General features: G+C 42.2%; 1 long non-coding RNA gene across 1 annotated transcript in view; it reads left to right on the top strand.

The window, feature by feature from the left end:
• LOC142485185 (uncharacterized) overlaps window positions 1–23,096 on the top strand; it is a 95,758-nt gene that overhangs the window by 293 nt on the left and 72,369 nt on the right. The window contains exons 2-4 of the long non-coding RNA XR_012798363.1: window positions 20–148; window positions 5,082–5,154; window positions 5,443–5,507. This is a non-coding gene — a long non-coding RNA (uncharacterized LOC142485185). The remainder of the gene's footprint in view (window positions 1–19; window positions 149–5,081; window positions 5,155–5,442; window positions 5,508–23,096) is intronic.

Raw genomic sequence — 23,096 nt, 5'->3', positions numbered from 1 at the left:
AGTATGTTGTACTTAACAGGCAGAGCAGTGTCGAAAATTGTCTACCAGTTTACAGTCACAAAATCCAGAGCATCTGCTGCCTGTGCTCATTCAAGCTGCCCAGCTTTGTCGTGAGAAACAACATTCAAGAGCCATAGAGCTGCTTCAGGTATGCTTGAATTGTGATATTACATTTCCTATACAACATCTAATTGTCCAGTGTATATGGTTATTAAATTAAAAAAAAAAAATATATATATATATATATATACATATATATATATATACATATATACATATATATATATATATATATATATATATATACATATATATATACATATATATATATATATATATATATATATATATATATATACAGTGTTCGACAAATCACCCAAAAATCTACTCGCCCAACCAAAAAATCTACTCGCCACCTAGTCCCTCCCCAACCCTGCCCCTAGTCCCGCCCCCAGTCCCGCCCCCAACCCCGCTTTAAAATAAAATATATAATTAAAATACATTTAATAAATTCCTAGTCAGAACAACATTCGTTTTTGACAAATGTATTTAGTGTGTGTGTGTGTGTGTGTGTGTGTGTAAGTGTCGGATCTAGAAATAAAAGCCAGGTGTGAATGACTAGTTGAACGAAGAGAAAAAAAGGGGGAGCAAAGGATTAGAGGAGATTGACCTATATTAACAGTACTAAGATGACTTCATAGCATATCTAGCTGTTTAATAAAGGTGTGGTGATGAAATGACAGTAGTTTGTAGTCAAATACTCACACGGCCCTGTGTGAGCACATATGTGTAAAGATATCTTGCTTCTGGTAGCTACTTCTTAGCCCAAAAGACTGATAATGTTCAGATGGAAATGGAGGGGGGGGGGGTTAGAATAATAATCATAAATAACTTACACGGCCATGTGTAAGCTCAATCCTGGGAGAGAATAATATGGGGTTGCCTCTGATGGACCCGTCCGTGGTGCTTCCAGTGGCAACGTGTAATCAGCTGCTGGCGGGCAGAGTATTGGCTGGCGGTTCCCCTTCCCTCACACGTTCCAATCCTCCCCCCCTCCCCGATTCAGGAAACGAGGATGTGTGGGGTGAAATGATAGCAGGGCGTCAGTGACAGTCTTCAGTCAAAATGATAGTTTTATTAAACATGTAAACAGAAAAAAAACTCACAAAATGAAGTTTAAAACACCCCGTGGCACTCCTATCAGCGTGGCTGCAGGTCGCCTTCCAGCTACGCTGTCTTCCGTGTCCGGATTCAGAAGTGATGGGAACTTCTGACGCGGCTGTGCTTCCACTTGCTACGGAGGCCTCCAATGTCCAAAATGATGTGATGAATTAGAGCAACGCGTTTCGCCGTTATGGACGGCTTCCTCAGGCTCAAAATGTGAATGACTAGTTTCCTGAATCCCTTAACCAGTGTATGGATGTCCCCGCTTCACAATATCTAAAGCAGCAATCCCGCCTGGGATCTTACCTGATCCGCAGTCCCTCAATGTCCAGGTACCTCATTCCCGCAATGTTATAAGTTGGAGGGGATGTGTTCCCTACCTGTCTTCTGGGTTAGGGGGGATTCCGATGTCTTCCGTGTGAAGCTTGAGTCAGATCTGGAAGAAAGCAGTATAGGTTATTTTGGTGTAGTATAGGACAGTTAAGATATATAGGGTAAATAAGATATCCAGATACAGAGAGGGGGAGAGAGAGGAAGAGAGAGTGAGGGGGAGAGAGAGAGGGAGAGAGGGAGAGAGGGAGAGAGGGAGAGTGAGGGGGAGGGAGAGAGGGAGAGAGGGAGAGAGAGGGAGAGAGGGAGGGAGGGAGGGAGAGAGGGAGAGAGGGAGAGAGAGAGAGAGGGAGAGAGGGAGAGAGAGAGGGAGAGAGAGAGGGAGAGAGGGAGAGAGAGAGGGAGAGAGAGAGGGAGAGAGAGAGGGAGAGAGAGAGGGAGAGAGAGAGGGAGAGAGAGAGGGAGAGAGAGAGGGAGAGAGAGAGGGAGAGAGAGAGGGAGATAGAGAGGGGGAGAGAGAGGGGGAGAGAGAGAGGGAGAGAGAGAGGGAGAGGGAGAAAAAAGAGACAGAGGAGGAAGAGAGAAAAAGAGACAGAGGGGGGAGAAAGAGAGAGGGGAGACGGGGGAGACCAGAGACGGGGGAGACCAGAGACGGGGGAGACCAGAGAGAGGGGAGACCAGAGACGGGGGAGACCAGAGAAAGGGGAGACGGGGGAGACCAGAGAGAGGGGAGACGGGGGAGACCAGAGAGAGGGGAGACGGGGGAGACCAGAGACGGGGGAGACCAGAGAGAGGGGAGACCAGAGAGACCAGAGAGGGGGAAGACCAGAGAGGGGGGAGACCAGAGAGGGGGGAGACCAGAGAGGGGGGAGACCAGAGAGAGGGGAGACCAGAGAGGGGGAGACCAGAGAGAGGGGAGACGGGGGAGACCAGAGAGAGGGGAGACGGGGGGAGAGGGGGGCAGGGTTGACTGACTGACCGGGGCAGGGGTGACTGACTGACCGGGGCAGGGGTGACTGACTGACCGGGGCAGGGGTGACTGACTGACCGGGGCAGGGGTGACTGACTGATTGGGGGGGGGGGGTGGTACCTCTGGTGTCACACATACTCCCATACACACATACACATTCTCCTATATATATACATACACACACACACACACACACACACACACACACACACACACACACACACATACATACATACACACACTCCCACATACATACACACTCCCACATACATACACACTCCCACATACATACACACTCCCACATACATACACACACTCCCACATACATACACACACTCCCACATACATACACACTCCCACATACATACACACTCCCACATACATACACACACTCCCACGTACATACACACACTCCCACATACATACACACACTCCCACGTACATACACACACTCCCACGTACATACACACACTCCCACGTACATACACACACTCCCACACACATACACACACTCCCACACACACACACACACATATATACACACCTATATACACACACAGGCCGCGACCTGCACCACCACGCTCCCCCGCCCATCTCCTGCTCCGCTCCCACATGAGGGGGCTTCCCCTGCTCCCATCACCCGGCGCGCTCTCTGACGCGGGACCGGGGGGAAGCAGGGGGGGGGGGAAGCGGGGACATGAGGGGGCATCCCCCGCTCCCATCACCCGGCGCGCTCTCTGACGCGGGACCGGGGGGAAGCGGGGGGGGGGAAGCAGGGACATCCCCCGCTCACATCACCCGGCGCGCTCTCTGACACGGGACCGGGGGGAACCGGGGACATGAGGGGGCATCCCCCGCTCCCATCACCCGCCGCGCTCTCTGACACGGGACGGGGGGGAAGCGGGGGGGGACATGAGGGGGCATCCCCCGCTCCCATCACCATAACTGCGGGCAGCAGGAGCACCGGGGAGGGGAGGGGAGGGAGGTGGAGGAAGGCACAGATAATACTTACTGTGTCCTCCATGGGAAAAAAATGGCCGCTCGTTGGGGGCTGGCTCATATAGAGCCTGGCTGCGCGCCCACAAAGCCTGGGAGCGCGCGCCAATCAGCAGTCAGGTAGGGGGAGTTTTTTTTTTTTTTCAGCCAGCGCGAGCAGGGAAATTTCAGCGCGAGCAGGGAAAATTTAAAAAACAAAACACGTGTGCTGCTTGGGCCAATAGTTACTCGCCCGGGGTTTAAATCCACCCGCCCCGGGCGAGTAAATGTATAGGATTGTCGAACACTGTATATATATATATATATATATATATATAGCAACTGTAAATATTCCTGTATATTCATTTGCATGTCTTAGACAGGTCTGCAACCCTGTCTTTCACCATTATCGCCCAGCACACAGTACTTCCACTGCAGCAAGGGATTCTGGGAAATGACATGCAAATGAGCACACAGTGCCACCTTTTATCTCAAGCTCACATTACATGAACAAGTCTTAGCCAATGCATGCTGCTTTAAACATAGCTTTTAAGCAAGGACTTGGGAGATGCAAAGTCAGTTCACCCACTCAGACATGTTTCAACCTTGATGGGAATAAAAAAAAAGGAATAAAAAAAAAAGGGGGGAATTAAAAATAAAAAGGGAATAAAAAAAAAAGGGAATAAACAAAAAAAGGGGAATCAAATAAAAAAAAGGGGAATCAAACAAAAAAAGGGAATCAAACAAAAAAAAGGGGAATCAAACAAAAAAAGGGGAATCAAACAAAAAAAAGGGGAATCAAACAAAAAAAAAGGGGAATCAAACAAAAAAAAAGGGGAATCAAACAAAAAAAAGGGGAATCAAACAAAAAAAAAGGGAATCAAACACCAACCTCACACTGATGATACCCATCAAGGTTGAAACATGTCTGTGAGTGGTCTGTACTTGCTTTGCTAGTCCCATGCTGTGTGTACGGCGATGCATCAGCTTAAATGGACTCCATGTGAATGGATATTCACGGCAAAAGGTGACACGTGTGCTCATTTGCATGTCATTTCCCAGAATCCCTTGCTGCAGTGGGAGCACTGTATGCGAGGTATAATGGTTGAAAGGCAGGGTTGCAGACCTGTCTAAGACATGTCAATGTGCTTACAAGTGATATTCTTTATTGGATATTATATATATACAGCTCAACCCCCTTATAACTCTGTGCTTGGGGTCCAAAGAATCACATCGCGCTATAAGCGGATCGCGTTAGAAATAATGTACAATTGTATGCATTGTACAATAAAGTATTTAAGATACGAATAATCATGTTGTAAAGTATTCATAAATACAAAAATTGGGAGCCACGCTTGCATCGTGTTATAAGCGGATTCGCGTTGTAACGGATCGCGTTATAACGGGGTTGATATGTATATATATGTATATATATATATATATATATTACAATATTGATTCATAACTATTGCAAATGAATGTGCTTGAAGCTCTACAAAGACAATTTGCCCAACCCACCAAAAGAACTGTAAGATACTTATTCCATACAGTTTGTGGTTCTTTGGGGGAAAAAAAAACTTTTTTTTAATTGTTTAAACACGTTTTGTCTACATTATTCTTTTACATAATTTTACTTTCCTAGGAGTTTGCCGAACAGCATCCTGGTAACGCAGGTCAAATAAAGTTGACGATGGCACAACTAAAACTCACCCAGGGTATGTTCTAAATATTTGTCATGTACTGTGAGAGCTTACAGCTATTTATTCATTTTTTTTCTATAAGAAGATTAAAATTAGGAGAGCATTTTATCTGAACAGAATTGTAAAGTTATTTGGGACAAGTTTTATTTTGTGAATCCAAACATTAGTGGTTAGTCTACAAATATAATAACTTTTGTATTGTAATTTTCGGTAGGTAAAAAAAGTTTAGGTTGCCACAATATTAGTTCCATTTATATTGCTCTTTAAACTGCTTCTTCCAATTACTTCCATTTTTATTTTAAGGAAATGTAACAAAGGCCTGTATAATCCTCAGAAGTATTAAAGAACTCGAACATAAACCGGGCATGGTGAGTTATCTCTGTATGACGGATTAAAAGAAACATAACAAATATGTCCTTTCAAACTAGGAAAAAATATAAAAAATAGTTACCATTGTTTCAATTTCCCTATTTGGGATATTGTTATTAGATTGGGCCTCTCAACTCCGATAATGGGTTTCCAAGCAAAAGATAAAAAACTAAGTTTACCAATTCCCCTATGCAGATCCGGTTTAACCATTAGGCCACTGAGGCAGTCGCCATGGTCAGCTGAATTTGGGGGGGGGGGGGGACAGCTGTCTAGTTTGCTTTGTGCGAGGATTGCCACAATGTCTGAGAGCAGGCCAGTTGCAAAGTGGCGGAGCAGCTTCCTCCACCCTGATTAGCTGTTGCTGGGTAATGCAGCCAATCGGTAAAAAAGAATGAAAAAGAGGGGGTACCCAATGCTCTCCTATTAGAATTATAAGTGGTAAAGAGGTGCACAAGGGATAGCGAATACTGTATACACAAAAAGGTTGAAAGGAACAACCCAAAGACACCTGACTGCACTAAATTTACCGAGTATTGACACTGGTTAGTAGCCGGAAATATTCAATCCGTGGGACAGTAGTATCCCATAAAGCTACTCCAATAGCAGAAATAAAATAATTTATTTTAATCGGTATATAAACAACATATCAAACACACACTAACATATAAAAACAATAAAAATAAAGAAAGCTAATACCAGACATAAGCCACACTTTCCCTTAAGGGCTATAATATAATATTAAACCCTTGTAAAGTGGAGGGACTGATTTGTATCACTGGTAATCAGCGTCTAACACGTTGGTCTCTCGAAGATACGAAGCTTGTAGTATAATAATAATTATTAGCAACGTGTAACCTATGTGCAGTTTTCAGGCACAAGACCTGATATAGGTGTTATAAGTAGACGCTGTATCTATGGACCAATCCAATTGATAGCATATAAATCGTTAAGTCCCATTAGACATGCTCATGGTGATAACAGGAATGTACCTCATATGTACAGCCGCAGAAGTATATTGAGATATATACTGCACCGACACACTTTATTCGAGCAAATGCCCAATATGTACCTGGCAGATACCTAGAATGCACCGCTCCTCACCTCTGACAAGCCCCGTTGCGTTTGCCTTCCCAGCCTGGGTTCATGCCTGGCTGACGGGCGGCTGATCTGTTAAATGATAATGATTAGGATTTAATAGGCTGCAATGCTTAGCGTGTCTACCAGATGGCATAAATTCATGAATTGTAATGCAGTATATATATATACTGTGCAGTATTGCAGCCAGCGGGAATAAAATGCTTCAATCCCTGACTGAAAAATACCTCAATGCACTCGGGCAGAAAACAGTCACAAACCTCAATACACCCGGGTATACCCGAATTCGTGGGACTAGCCGAGCTCGAATAAAGTGTGTCGCCAGTGTATGCATATAAATGGAACAATATCCCTGGACGCGACTTCAGTTTGACTAGGATAAACACAAGTGGTCTGTTAGCTAATCTGTCTCAGAGATTCTCTGCCACACACAAACTACAATTGACACCATGTAGCTACAATGTATAGTAGGATAGAAAGCTGTGTCTGTATGCTTCACCAGAATAGGATACAATTGATCCGAATATAACAAGTATTCACCACATTCCATGTATTTATTGCGGCTCACAATATAATAAAGAGTATACAACCTGATTCAATTGTAACACCATACTACTGCACGCTAGCCTAGTCCGTAGCTGTCTGCACCTGACGTCAAAGGAGTGACGTCATAAAAGCCCGACGTATGTTTCGTGTCTACGTGACACTTTGTCAAGGTAAGAGGTGTGTCTTCCCTGTTGTTAAGCCTACCTATTTTTACCTGATCAGTGGGCGTATGCTAATTACTCCTCTGCCAATTGGAGGGGACAAACGCAACCCTTCAGTCAGGTAACTTGACACTGCTTCATAGCAGGTCTATAGCAGTTGTGCATATTGCTGAATTTCAATCGCAGAGGTACAGTATCATTAAAAAGCTTGAATTAGAACGTTGTTCTGTATGCATCTTAAAGAGATATGTAGATGTGCACTATGTGCAGATTTCACAACTAAATGCGTGTATAGCATATAGAACAATTAGCACTACATTGACCATTCATTGCCAACAATTTATAGAGCAACTCAGTGATGGTAGCTAGAGAATATTAGTCCTAATGGCTATCTCATTGCCAGAACCGTATGAGAGGCAAAACCTGGTCCTTACACAACTAGCCCTACTGTGAATAGGTGTCTAGTCGTATTGGTGGTAAATGAACCACTCAGCTTAGATGTTTAACAATATAACAAAATGTCTAATAGGATTCATATCTTTCTCCGATCTAGTGCCGCACATAATTAGAAAATGCAGTGTAACAGGGATCCATTTCCATATCGGAACGCTAATGATATAGGTCAGTTTGGGATACCCTTAAAAAATATTAATCAATTCATCATATTTTGAAGGGTGGATGACTGTACTTACATTAAGTGGACTAGCCCCTAATAGTCAATGCTGGTCCCATGAGTTTAGTACGCGGCTGTATCTAATGTCCCAAACCCAGACGACTATGGTTCTTACAGAAAGTAATTATCACAGTCTGGTCCACCCAATGTTATGATGGAAAAAATATCCTCTATTGTAAGGTGTATTCAGAAGTACGCCTGACTAGAGATCTAGTGAGGTATATATGATGTAGGACTGACCTAACCTTAAGCGGACCAGCCCCTATTGGTCAATACTGGTCCCGTGAGTTTAGTACTCAACTGTATCTAAAGAGATCATGATGTCCCATGATAGGTGTTGGTCCTGATGGTATGCGGTAGGCATATATAATGGTATTAATGTCCCCCGGTATATCTCAATCATATGCGGCTATCATAGATAGGAAGAGTATATGAATCCCTCATTAAGACCGTCCGGAAACAGGGTTTGCAGTGTGAATATCCATTTACACTCTTTTTGCATAAGGCGCTTATCCCAGTTACCTTTTCTAGATCCCCAGGGGATATGTTCAATCCCCCAGAATTTTATATGGGTAGTATCTCCCTTGTGCATGTCATTTACATGACGAGCGACAGGAGTGTCTAACTGGTTCCTCACTGAGCCAATGTGTTCGAGGACTCGTACCTTAAGGGCTCTGTGGGTCTTAGCTACATAGCTGATGCCACACCGACATGACATAGACGGCACCCGTTGTTAAGCAGTTTATAAAATCTTTGATTTTATGAATGTTTTGTGTCTTAGGGTCCATGAACTCCTTTGTTGGTTTCATGTATTGGCAAGCACAGCATCTACCACATGGGTAAGATCATGTAGGTATGCGATCATGCAGCCAGGTTTTATTAATCTTCTGTGTGAAGTGGCTGTGGACTAACTTGTCCTTAAGGTTTCTCGTCCTTCTACAGGTCATAGTTGGACAATTGTTTAATACCTTTCTCAGGTCTTCATCTTCCAATAATAGATGCAAGTGTTTGCCAAATATCTTCCTCAAGTCTTGCTATTGGTTGTTGAAGGTGCCTATGAACCTAATGTTACATAGTAGATGAGGTTGAAAAAAGACGTACGTCCATCAACTTCAACCTATGCTAAATTTAGACAATAGATACTTTATACTATATCTATACTGTACTTGCTTATTGATCCAGAGGAAGGCAAACAAAAAGCCCCAGAGTCATATCATCCAATGATATCTCATAAGGGGAAAAATAAATTCCTTTCTGACTCAAAGAATTGGCAATCGGATTTAATCCCTGGATCAACATCTTTCCCATGTATACTTATTTGGTATATCCCTGTATACCTTTCCTATCTAAAAAGATGTCCAACCTTTTTCTGAACATCACAGTCTCCATGGGTAATGAATTCCACATGTTAACTGCCCTTACTGTAAAGAACCCTTTCCTTTGTTGCTGGGGAAATCTCCTTTCCTCCAACCTTAAAGGATGGCCCCGAGTCCTTTGTACTGCCCGTGTGATGAATAGTTCTTTTGAAAGCTCCTTATATTGTCCTTGAATATATTTGTATATAGTTATCATATCCCCTCTTAGACGCCTCTTTTCTAATGTAAATAAATCTAATTTAGCTAGCCTCTCCTCATAAGTTAGAATGTCCATCCCCTTTATTAATTTGGTGGCTCTTCTCTGCACTCTCTCTAGTTCCATAATGTCTTTTCTTAGGATTGGTGCCCAAAATTGTACTCCATATTCAAGGTGTGGTCTTACTAATGCTTTGTAAAGGGGCATAATTATGTTTACTTCCCTTCCATCCATTGCCCATTTGATGCAAGATAAGATCTTGTTTGCCTTTGCAGCTACTGCATGACTTTGGGCACTATTGCTAAGCCTGCTGTCTACAAGCACTCCTAAATCCTTCTCCATCAAGGATTCCCCCAATATATCTCCATTTAATTTGTAATTCGCCTTTTTATTCTTGCATCCCAAATGCATAACCTTACATTTATCTGTATTAAACCTCATCTGCCATTTACCTGCCCACGTTTCCAGTCTCTCCAAGTCCTTCTGAAGAGAAATTACATCCTGCTCTGATTCTATTACCTTACACAATTTAGTATCATCAGCAAAGATGGAGACTTTACTCTCGATCCCAACCTCAAGGTCATTAATAAACACGTTAAAAAGCAGGGGTCCCAGTACCGATCCCTGAGGTACTCCACTCACGACTTTAGCCCAACCGGAAAAAGTTCCAATTATGACAACCCTCTGTTGTCTGTCCTTTAACCAGTTTTCAATCCAGGTGCATATATTATTACTGCGTCCAATTTTCTTTATTTTGTACACCAACCTTTTGTGTGAAACCGTATCAAAAGCCTTTGCAAAATGTAAGTAGACCACATCAACTGCATTACCCTGGTCTAAATTCCTACTTACCTCCTCAAAGAAACAAATAAGGTTAGTTTGGCATGATCAATCCTTCATAAATCCATGCTGACTATTACTAATAATTTTGTTTTCCATTATGTATTCCTGAGTATTATCCCGTATTAAACCTTCAAGAAGTTTCCCCACTATTGAATTGAAGTCAGGCTTACAGGTTTGTAATTCCCCGGTTGTGATCTAGCTCCCTTTTTTAAATATAGACACCACATCAGCTTTACGCCAATTTTGTGGTACTGAGCCTGTGGAAATGGAGTCCTTGAATATTAAATAGAATGGTTTGGCTATTACTGAGCTTAACTCCTTGAGAACTCTTGGATGTATGCCATCGGGGTCAGGTGCCATATTTACTTTCATTTTTTCAAGTCACTTATGAACTTCTTCCTCGGTTAACCAATTGTTCATTAATATGGAGGTTGTAGCTTCCTCCTGTGGCACTACTATTGAACTTTATTCTTCCCTGGTAAACACAGAGGCAAATAATTTGTTTAATACCTCTGCTTTTTACTTATCTCCAATAATCTGTCTACCCATCTCACACTTAAAGGGTCCTATATTTTCTTTTCTCATTTTTTTGTTATTAAGGTACTTAAAGAACATTTTAGGGTTGACCTTACTTTCTATTGCAATTTCTAATGGTGTTTTCCTCTATGGTCAAATTTTGTCGTTGCCTAGTAGATCATCTCGTGCAGTGGTTTTAGCTCATCTAAGCCCTATTTATGGAGTTTTTAATGTGTACTCTCTCCTGAAACCTAGCACTCATGTCCTTGGCTTGTGACTCAACATCAGATGTCATGGAGCAATTGCATTTAAATCTTAGAACCTGTCCTGTTGGAATGTTAGAAATTGTGTGATGGGGGTGATGGCTTTCTGCCCGTAACAGACTATTGGTAGATGTTTCTTTTCTAAAGATTGTTGTCTCCAATTTACCCTCTGTCTTTGTATATGGTTAAGTCTAGGAAGTTAATCTGTGTATTATTAATCTCATGGGTTAGTTTTAAATTGTGTGTGTTAGTGTTCAGTATTTGAATGAACTCTCGCAAAAGACATTCTGGGCCTTTCCATAGAAGAATGACGTTGTCTATGTACTAGGCCCATAATTCAATGCATACGGTAAACCTATCCAGGGCTTCGCTGAAGACCACAGTTTCCTCCCACCAGCCCAGATAGAGATTCGCGTTGGTGGGAGCACATTTGGTCCCCAGAGCGGTGCCCTGGATCTGGTGATAGAATACTTTGTCAAATAAAAAATTGTTCCTAGTCAAGACAAAATCCTGGAGTGACATCACAAAGTCATTATGTAGTGTGGCATGCGTGCCTCTAGACTTTAGGAAGTGTGCCACTGCCCTCATTCCTGTTGGATAGGGGATACTACTGTATAATCCCTCAACATCTAGTCCCACTAGGAGTGTGTCGGTCCCTATAATTACATCGTTGAGTTTGAGGAGTATATCTTTAGTGCCACGTAGGAATGAGGGAAGCACATTTACAAGAGGGCGTAATACCGTGTCTATATATTTGCTTGCAATAGATGTGAGGTTTTCCAGGCCCGAGACTATCGACCTTCCTGGAGGTGGTACTTTCCCCTTATGTATTTTAGGGAGATGGTAGAACGTTTCTATTTTTGGATTTTTGATCATAATGAAATCTAGTTCTTTTTGCGTGATCACCTTGATTTGAAGACCGTTTTCTAGTATATTTGCTAGTTCTTTCTTGAAAATCTTTGTAGGGTCTGATTGTAAAATTCTATAACACATTGTATCCCCTAGCAACCGTTTGCTTTCTACAGAATATGCTGTTTTTAAGAATAACTACATTGCCACCTTTATCACATGGTTTGGTCTCAATATTGGGGTCACCTTCTAAGTCCTTGAGTGTTCTACTTTCCTCAGTACTCAAGTTGTGCCTACACTCTCTTTTGGGCAGTTTCATAATATCAGCTGTAACCATTTTGCAAACATATCAACATTAGTGCAGGATTCAGCAGGTGGAGTAAAGCTGGAGGGGCCCCTAAGATTGGTAAAAGGTCCCTCTCCTGGTGCTCTATTGCTTTCTTCCTCTAAGCTGGTTAAGATGTCTAAATTGGTAAAATCCACTATGTCAAAATGTTCCAACGGTGTGTTTCTAAAGCTATTCTTACGCCTTCTAGTGAAACATTTATGAAGTAACAATTTTCTGAAAAATAAGTTGACATCTTTGATACAGTCAAAAGTGTCTAGGGTGGCTGTGGGCGAGGAGAGTCCTTTAGATAAAACCTTGATATGGTGTTGATTCAAGATTTTACTAGATAAATTAATCACTTGTTTGTCTTCCTTCTCCCTCTCTTTGATCCCCTCTGTTTCTCCTGATTTTTGATAGCCCAAAATCTCTCTGACCCGTAGGAATCCCTCCCTGGCCACGCCTGGTCTACCTCTTGTGTGTGAATAATGGCTTCGTCTCTATAAAAAAGGAGGGAATCTAGGATTCAAGGACGGTGTAGATCTCGATGGGTCAGATGTGGATGTATCATCCCCTGGTGTCTCAACCTCTGTATCACTTATTGACTTCCCACTCAGTTGAGGATTTGTATGTCCTGATAGGTTGTTTATTCTTGAAAGATTTGATTTTTATATCTGAATTTATTACCTTCTTTGAAGTCTGAAGAGTCTCTAATCATTTTTTTGGTTTCCTTATTTTTATTTCTGATTTTAATTTGTCCATTTGTCCAAATATATATATATATATATATCAGAACAAAACAGAGATATAAAGAAGTGCCTAATACAACAACCTGCCTAACTGTGAGTAGGTTAGCTACTGTGTTAAAACAACCTATAGGGTGGCCAAGGGGGGGTAAATATAAAATAGAACCTATGTTACTATAAGATAAAACATATATAACAATTGAATGACTTTAATATGAAATATGCATAAAGAAAAAATATAGAAAAAATATTTATAAAATATGTTAATAAAATATTTCAATGGAAAAATCCCAAAACTTTAAAAAACCTTAAAAAAAAACATAGAGTCCCGTTCCAAATGAATGCATCCAGGTATAAGGCAGCCCGTTTGAAAGGGATCACAACTCCCTATGGATACCTCTGGAAAAAAAGAGAAAAAAACAGGCGCACACCTAGTGCATTAAAGTATAACAATCAGTTTATGGAACATTAAAAACAGACAAATGCCCACTCACAAGTGAAACGGTAATAAGTGCAGTTATATGAGAGGCCCTCATAAGCCAGTGGTAGCGTCCGGATCAGCAATGGTATCCTCTCCTACACACACGTGGCGCGGTCTCCTTCACCGGAAGTGACGTCCACCCGGTCTGGTGCCCCGCAAAAGGAAGTCCCTCCGGGAACCAAAGCCTTCGCTTGCCTGCTTCTGGCTGCTGCACCACCAGGGGAAACAGAGATGTATCCGCTCTTCTGTTTGGCTTAGCCTCTCACAGCCTGCGTTCGTCTTGGTCCGTGACAAAAGTTTCTCAGTGGGAAAGTGCCTCCTCTGCCTTAGCCACACCCTACGCGTTTCGTCATCTATGATGACTTCATCAGGGGTACCCATTGGTTGTGACCCCACAGTATTTATAACAAGGTTAATTTGCATACACAATTGGAATAATTAGAACAATTAAAACATTAATTACATAATTTAAACCATTCCATAGATTCAAATTTTCATGCTGAATTAATTGCAATGGAAAGGTTATGGGGACACCACTGTATTTGCAGAGATATAAGATATAGCTCATATGGTATTATTTGTATATATATATATTTATATTTATACTTCAATTGATATAACTATTCGGACAGTGATTAAAGGAGTTGAATATATTGGAACAACATTTAATAATAAACTAATAAGCGTATTTAAATTTAAAAGTGAATTTAATACTATCCAATTTTTGTGTCTAAATTCGAATAACAATTTGTATTTTACAAAATTTAATTGAGAAGTCTCAAGAATTGGAGAGTACTGATGACAGTGAATACTAACTACCCAATTAACCCTTAACATCATTGGTCAGCAATTAATTTGCTGCAAAATATATCCAACCGGGTTTAAGGTAACACATATATACCTGTTGTTGATCCATTAATGATAAATAAATATCATAGATTACAATTGGAGTCAGAGGTACAGCAAAGGTTGTTGTTTAGCAAGGACAGAAGAATCATCAATACGATAGTATATGTACCTAAGTGTATATGTGAAAGTGCTGTGTACTTAATAAAGTGTATGTATTAAAAATAATATACTTAAATATGTATTTGTATATATGTATAGTGATGGTGTGAATAAATAAATATATAAATGTGAATGGTGAATATATGTGTATATATATGGAAATGACTAAAGTGACTCTAATAATACCAATGTGAATATGATGCAAAACTATAAATTAATAGAATGAGACCAGCTCCGGACTTGAACAGACACATCCACAATATGATGCAATAAAGAAATATAGTACACCAAAAATAGGATTGTTTATATAATCGCTTTTAGAGATTGTGTGGGAAGATACATTTAAAGACCTGACATGTCACCATAGTTCAGAGGGAGTGCTATAGAGCACTCAAACCAGACCTCCGAAGGATCACCCGCCTTGAGTGATCACACTATAGTGCTAGTGTCAATGTGGTCATTATGTACCTTTGGGTGTAATGTATCCAAAATATACATCCAGTAAGTCTCCCTCATACACAATCTTTTGAAGCGATCACCACCCATAAAAGTAGGAGGAATATATTCAATGCCCATTACTCGTAGGGACCTTGGATCTTTTGAACGTTCATTACAATAATGGCGGGAGAGGTTATGTGTTTGGCACCCATTTATTATGTTTCTTCGATGCTCTAAAAACCTTGTGCTTAGGGCTCTTGATGTGCGGCCTACATATTGTAGACCGCACTCACATGATATCAGGTAGATAACATATTCACTAAGACAATTGATGTATTCTGCTATATCATGTGAGGTGCCATTGGAATAAGATTTAAATTTATTGGTTTTAATCAAGTGTTTGCACGTTAAACATCTGCCTCTCCCACATCCAAAGTTCCCCTTTACCCTGATAGGAACAGAACCATCCACTCTTAAATTGTTGACTACCTTTGATGTTGTTAATTTGCTCGGAGCAATCATTGTTTTGATACTCCTTGCTTTCCTAAAGATAACAGGAGCATGTTTTGGCAAAAGGTGACCAATTTCTGGATCGCTGACCAGAATGTTCCAATGGTCATTAATTACTTTTTTAATTTGTTTGGCAGACTGATTAAACTGTGTGATAAATTTAGGCACAGATCCTTTGGATGTAACCTCATTTTTAATTATTGTTTTTCTTTTGGATTTTTCCAACAGAGATGCACGATCCAGTAAACTAGCATCTGAAAATGATTTATTAACAATTGCCATATCGTAGCCTTTTTCCTGAAACTTAAATGAAAGATCTGTACCCTGGGTATAGAAATCTATGTCCATTGAACAGTTGCGTCTTAATCTGTAAAACTGACTCTTTGGCACATTATCTAACCATTTTTTGTAATGATTGCTACCATATTGTAGGTAGCTGTTCGCAGCCACAGTTTTGAAATGTGTTCTAGTGTGAATAACATTTTGAGGACCCACAAATAACTCTAGATCTAGAAATACTATAGTATCTGGGTGTATGTTGTATGTAAATTTCAACCCCATCTTGTTATCATTGAAGGATTCCAAAATCCCCTCCAGGATACCCCTCTCACCATCCCAAATAATAAGAATATCATCTATGAAGCGGCCATAGAAAACCAAACCCGCCCCCAGCACAGCATCCCCCCACACATGGGTACTCTCCCACAGTCCCATAAAGAGGTTAGCATAGCTGGGAGCAAATTTGGCTCCCATGGCCATTCCACAGATTTGCAATCTTTTTATTTGGGATGGTGAGAGGGGTATCCTGGAGGGGATTTTGGAATCCTTCAATGATAACAACCAGCCCCTGACGAAGCTCCGCCCGGAGAGAAACGCGTAGGGCGTGGGCTTAGTGACGCGGTGACGTCACGACACGTGGTGTGACTGATTCACTGCAGAGACTCATACAGCAGCGTCGCTGCCACGGACATCCGAGGGCTCATACCGGCGGTATCTGCAGCTAAGTATCTTGCTGCTGCTCCTTCTGAATGCTCACACTGTTAAAATATTGCATGTATCACTAGCATAGATCCCCTAGTAATACTTGCCAGCGATGTTGGAGCTGGGCTGCTATTATTAACAGCATTTATACGTGAGCTTAGTAGTAAGGATCTCCCCTTTACACACACTGATTACACAGCGGCGGCATTGCTACTGATACCTGAGGGCACAATTTGGCGGCGAGTGTTATTGAGCATCTTATGGATACTTTCTCTGAGCGCTTACACTGTAACATTTGCAGTATGTGTCATTAGAATAGGTTCCCCAGTAATACTTGCCAGCGATGTTAGAGCTGGGCTGTTATTATTAACAGCATTCATATGTGAGGCTAGAAGTAGGGATTCCCGCAAAGCACTCACTATCAACTTGGATACACTATAGGTGGCTGCCTATGCTCTATACACAGCTGTGTTGAACGTCATGGAGGGATAGGGGTTAAGACTGTTGATTTACTAAATAGAATACAACCATTGATCTATTCACTATTTGAAACATCACAGTCTCCTATATACACCTCAGGTTGACATCAATTATTGGGATCATATGAGTCTCATCTGAGTGGATAACAATTTATGTTGTTGGGCTGTTTATTATCACAGCCGTGAAATATATCATTGCACCCTCAGTGTGATCAGTCAATTAACACCACGTGGGATTTTAAAATTGTTGTTGTTTATTATTTTTATTTTTAAGTCACTTGATCACTTTTGATTTTTCACGTTATTTCATCACTGTAAAATATAAAAAGAATATTAATGTGGTGAGCACCACAAATGCACTGTGGTTGATGTTGTGACTAAGTTACACCTTCATTCAATTGTTAATACTATTATTAAATGTTGTTCCAATATATTCAACTCCTTTAATCACTGTCCGAATAGTTATATCAATTGAAGTATAAATATAAATATATATATATACAAATAATACTATATGAGCTATATCTTATATCTCTGCAAATACAGTGGTGTCCCCATAACCTTTCCATTGCAATTAATGCAGCATGAAAATTTGAATCTATGGAATGGTTTAAATTATGTAATTAATGTTTTAATTGTTCTAATTATTCCAATTGTGTATGCAAATTAACCTTGTTATAAATACTGTGGGGTCACAACCAATGGGTACCCCTGATGAAGTCATCATAGATGACGAAATGCGTAGGGCGTGGCTAAGGCAGAGGAGGCACTTTCCCACTGAGAAACTTTTGTCACGGACCAAGACGAACGCAGGCTGTGAGAGGCTAAGCCAAACAGAAGAGCGGATACATCTCTGTTTCCCCTGGTGGTGCAGCAGCCAGAAGCAGGCAAGCGAAGGCTTTGGTTCCCGGAGGGACTTCCTTTTGCGGGGCACCAGACCGGGTGGACGTCACTTCCGGTGAAGGAGACCGCGCCACGTGTGTGTAGGAGAGGACACCATTGCTGATCCGGACGCTACCACTGGCTTATGAGGGCCTATCTCATAACTGCACTTATTACCGTTTCACTTGTGAGTGGGCATTTGTCTGTTTTTAATGTTCCATAAACTGATTGTTATACTTTAATGCACTAGGTGTGCGCCTGTTTTTTTCTCTTTTTTTCCCATATATATATATATATATATATATTCCCTTATTTGTGTACAAATTTAGGTCTTTGAGGCATTTCCCCAAATATTAGATCACTCATCAGCCGTTATTTCTCTTTGTAGGTCAGTTTCCCATTTATTCATATATTTATTCATATATTTGTGAATATGGGACTGACCAGCCGGGACCAGAGTGTCTTATTTTTGGTATATGGTTGAAATGATTAATTTCTGGTATGACCTTAGTCTAAATCAGGGCTGCACAACATGCGGGCCGCATGCGGCCCCCCCTGGCCTCTCTGTGTGGCCCGGGCACCAGTGAATTAATTAAATAATTTTTTTTTTAAATGGCGGCGATTCATCCCCCTCCCCTCCTCCAGCGCTCCCCCCTACCCCCCCCCCCCCCCCCCGCCCCCGGGTTTTGCAGTGCGCGGGGGCAGAAGCAGCATGAGGAGGATGCAGGATGCCGGGGAGGTCAGATCATGCTGGGGGCAGGGCTTAGTTCCGGGGAGAGAGGATGTGCTGATCTACAAGAGGTAGAGGTGTGTCTGTGTCTGTGAGAGAAAAACGGGCTGGTGGGGGGTGGGTGTTAAAAACGGGCTGGTGGGGGGTGGGCTGCTGACATGTGAGGGGGGGTGCTGACATGTGAGGGGGAGTGGGCTGCTGACATGTGAGGGGGGTGGGCTGCTGACATGTGAGGGGGGGTGGGCTGCTGACATGTGAGGGGGGTGGGCTGCTGACGTGAGGGGGGTGGGCTGCTGACATGTGAGGGGGGGTGGGCTGCTGACATGTGAGGGGGGTGGGCTGCTGACATGTGAGGGGGGTGGGCTGCTGGCATGTGAGGGGGGGCTGCTGACATGTGAGGGGGGGGGCTGCTGACATGTGAGGTGCAGGGGGGGAAGTGATGTGAGGTGCAGGGGGTGTATGATGTGAGTTGCAGGGGGGGAGAGAGTGTCATATTGAGGAAAGGGGGAAAGAGTGTCATTGAGAGGAGGGGGAGAGAGTGTCATTTATGGGAGGGGGAGAGTGTCATATTGAAGAGAGGGAGAGAGAGAGTGTCATATTGAGGGGAGGGGGAGAGAGTGTTATATTGAGGGTAGGGGGAGAGTGTGTTATATTGAGGGGAGGGGGAGAGCGTGTCATTTAGGGGAGGGGGAGTGTGTCATATTGAGGGGAGGGAGAGATGTCATATTGAGTGGAGGGAGAGAGAGAGTGTCATATTGAGGGGAGGGAGAGAGAGTGTCATATTGAGGGGAGGGAGAGAGAGTGTCATATTGAGGGGAGGGAGAGAGTGCCATATTGAGGGGAGGGGGAGAGTGTGTCATATTGAGGGGAGGGGGAGAGTGTCATATTGAGGGGAGGGGGAGAGAGTCATATTGAGAGGAGGGGGAGAGGGTGTGATTTAGGGGAGGGGGAGAGGGTCATATTGAGGGGAGGGGGAGAGAGTGTCATATTGAGGGGAGGGGGAGAGTGTCATATTGAGGGGAGGGGGAGAGAGTGTCATTGAGTGGAGGGGGAGAGAGTGTCATATTGAGGGGAGGGGGAGAGTGTGTCATTGAGGGGAGGGGGAGAATGTCATTGAGAGGAGGGGGAGAGGGTGTGATTTAGGGGAGGGGGAGAGAGTGTTATATTGAGGGAAGAGAGACATGGGGGGGATGCTGACATGGGATGCTGACTTGGGGGGGGGGGCTGCTGACATGGAATGGACTGGGGGGATGTGGAGGGGGTATTGTGTTTTTAATGTGGAGGGTGGTATTGTGTGGGTGAGGGGGAGAGATGGGGGTATGAGAGATAGATGAGGATGATGATGATGGAGAGGTGCTGGAGGAGAGATGAGGATGATGATGGAGAGGTGCTGGAGGAGAGATGATGATGATGATTTAACCCGTGCGGCCCAAATTTCTTTTCCTTGGAGCAGTTCGGCCCTTCTCACTTTACGAGTTGGGCAGGCCTGGTCTACATAGATTTTCGAAGGTTGAGGAAATAGGCCCTGAAGGAAAACCGTATTCATTCACCTACGCTTCAGAACCGAGAGGAACCTTTCCTCTGCCAAGTACACTGAAGCCTTGTGACTGGATACACCATCTGCACCGTTTGCAGCAGACTTCCCAGGAAGCTTTCACGCCCTGCAACTGTTATCTTCGATCTTTGATGAACTATCAGGCCTGGTAGACGAACGAAATGAAACGTAACGCAAGCCAGGTTTCAAATCCTTTGTCTCAATTTATTACTCATAGGGTAATGACTTTTATACAGAAAAAAAAAGATATTGGTTAGAGGCGTAACATAGGCGTAACATAGGCGATTCATAGGCGTGTCTTGGGCGTAGCTTTGATTAGAGGCGTGATCTAGGGGCATGACATATTAGTGGCGTGACTTTTGGGACGTGTCTTTTCCCAATACAAGCAATGTCTGACTACATAGCTTATTCATTGTCTGTTATCAAAAGAGACCTTGAGTCTTTAGCAACTATATTACACTATTTTGCTTCTTGCAGAGAACCATTCTATTATATTCTAACTAAAACATCAGGAAATTGACAACACAAAAGTATCTTAGCAATATCCTTAGCAGGAAGAAAAGAAATGCAATTTTGCAGAAACTGAGTGCATTTAGGAATTATATTTCAGCAAAAGGCTGACTACATAATCTTAACTAGTTATGACCATACAAAATGGAAGCTTAACATGAGTGCAGATTCTGGCCTGACATATTGGTCCTAACAATCCCCTCCTTTTTGTTCTCTAAAAGAACAAATACCCTTACTAGGTACGCTTCTCTATGACTATGGCCTTATGGGGACCAATAGTATCATAGACTCTGTTCATGGCCACATATGAATTATTAGTTGCATACATGGCGTGAGATGAAACTGAAGGTTTCCTTGAGACAAATGAAAGCATTGCACACTTAGCACAGTGAAAAATAACAAAAATTGCTGCGATTATACTAATCACTACAATAAAACCATAGAGAATTTTCATACCTAATTCTCCGATTCCAACTAGTGAGTCCTGACATCCAATTTAAGCTAAGGCCTGAGGATTCTTTATGCATCCTTGCCTGAATTTCCTGTAGCTTATCCATATCTTTATGAATAGCGCCAGACTCATCTTCAATATAGGCACAGCACTTCTGTCCTACAAGTTTACAAACACCTCCTTGTGAGGCTACCAGATAATCAAGAGCCATTCTATTCTGTAATAATACTGTTCGGATCTGCTCTTGTTCATTAGTCAAACGGATAATAGCATCACTTGTCTGATTAAGAGCATCATCAATATTTACCATCAGCTCACTTAATTTAGAATAGAGATCCAGAATACCTAAACTAGGTATATAACCCCAGCTGCAATGCGGGTTGAACTAATGGTCCTGGTCACATCTTTTCGATTTCTCAGCTTCCCTTGGGGTATTGTGTCAGATACATAGAAAGTGGGAAGAATGAAACCCAGATAACAAAGGGCAGTGTGATTGCAGGGTACAATCTTAGTGGCCCACATGCCACACAACCAATATATATATATATATATATATCATTAAATATTTCTATAGATTAGAAAATGGCTTACATCTCAATATGTCACATAATCTAAGGGTCAGCTATTTGTGAGAATTGGTGCAGGCTAATTTCTGCTAAGAGCGACTGCACAAACATTCTTCTTGCACACATCTTTCATACTGCATTTACTCAGAATGGCAAAACGGACCAAGATGGCTGCTATGGTCAAAATGGCTGACGTGATCCTTTCCTTGTGGTTGACTCACTTCCCTTTGTGACCTCCCACCTTCCTCATATCCAGTCTTCTCAGTCCCCCCATATCCTTAAGAGACAGTCTATTTAAAGAACAGAACAGTTAACCATTTCATAGTCCTGATGGACCAAGATGTCCAAGTTGTGCATAACTTCATTCCTTTCTTTTCCGGCCATTATATCAGCCCAGTTGATTTCTTCTTTGGTCTCTTCTTCTGGGGGACTGGCGACATCATCACCGCAGAGAGGCATAGCGTCGGTGGGGATTGCAACGCACTTCTGGATCAGTGTTTTGCTGTACTTAATACATAGAGAGCAATGAGTAGGACAAACACACACATACAAAAACATTCGCTAGCTTCGCTCAAAGCAAATCAATCCAATCACCAAGTCCCCATGGTCCCTAAATCCTGGATAAATACACAACATTGCGCTTTAACTAGGGCGCATACATGCCCCTCCTTTTGAGGCTAAAATATAGTCTAGAGCTATTTTATTCTGCGGAGCCATTAATTTAAACTAAACCTATTCTTGGTTAAGTGAGTAAATGTCTGTGGCTGTATGATTTAGGATTTCCCTGTAAACCTGTCATACAGTAATCCAACTCCTACATTTGGGAATAAATTCCCTGAAACTTATTCTTCCCATAGACTACTTTTTAGCACTTGTGTATTGGGTGTCTCTTTTGTTTTTAACTCTACATGTGAGCAATTAACATAACCGTGTGTTTGACTGATGAAACATTCTCCCACCGGGATATCATTCTTCAGGGAGATTCTATTAACCTATAAATCCAAACAAAATAAACAGAGTTAAACAAATAATACCTTATACTATTTTGTCATCCTTATGGGACACCACTTACACAAACATAATGGAGCATACATTTGTAACTGAAAAATAATTAAAACCTGTAAAAATAAAAAGGTCAAAGTTCGTGTGTTGAGCCATTTTTGCCTATGACCTTTCTCCCTTGATGATTAGTGGTCAGAGAGTATTGTGTCCATCAAAACACTTATTTGCAGGTGCTATGTCTTTGTCTTTATTAGCTGTTTGTGCTTAGGCTGGCACTATTTTGACATGCGTGATGTGTATCCATGATGATAAGAAATTTTTTACTGCAATGCTGGTGATGAGTAATATTTAAATGGCCTTTTCATCTGGGATGAAGAGCGTGCTTGCATAGAAAATGCTTGACCAT

The sequence above is a fragment of the Ascaphus truei genome, unplaced genomic scaffold (assembly GCF_040206685.1).
Source record: "Ascaphus truei isolate aAscTru1 unplaced genomic scaffold, aAscTru1.hap1 HAP1_SCAFFOLD_539, whole genome shotgun sequence".
Classification (NCBI taxonomy): Eukaryota; Metazoa; Chordata; class Amphibia; order Anura; family Ascaphidae; genus Ascaphus; species Ascaphus truei.
This window is presented reverse-complemented; position numbering and strand designations above follow the sequence as displayed.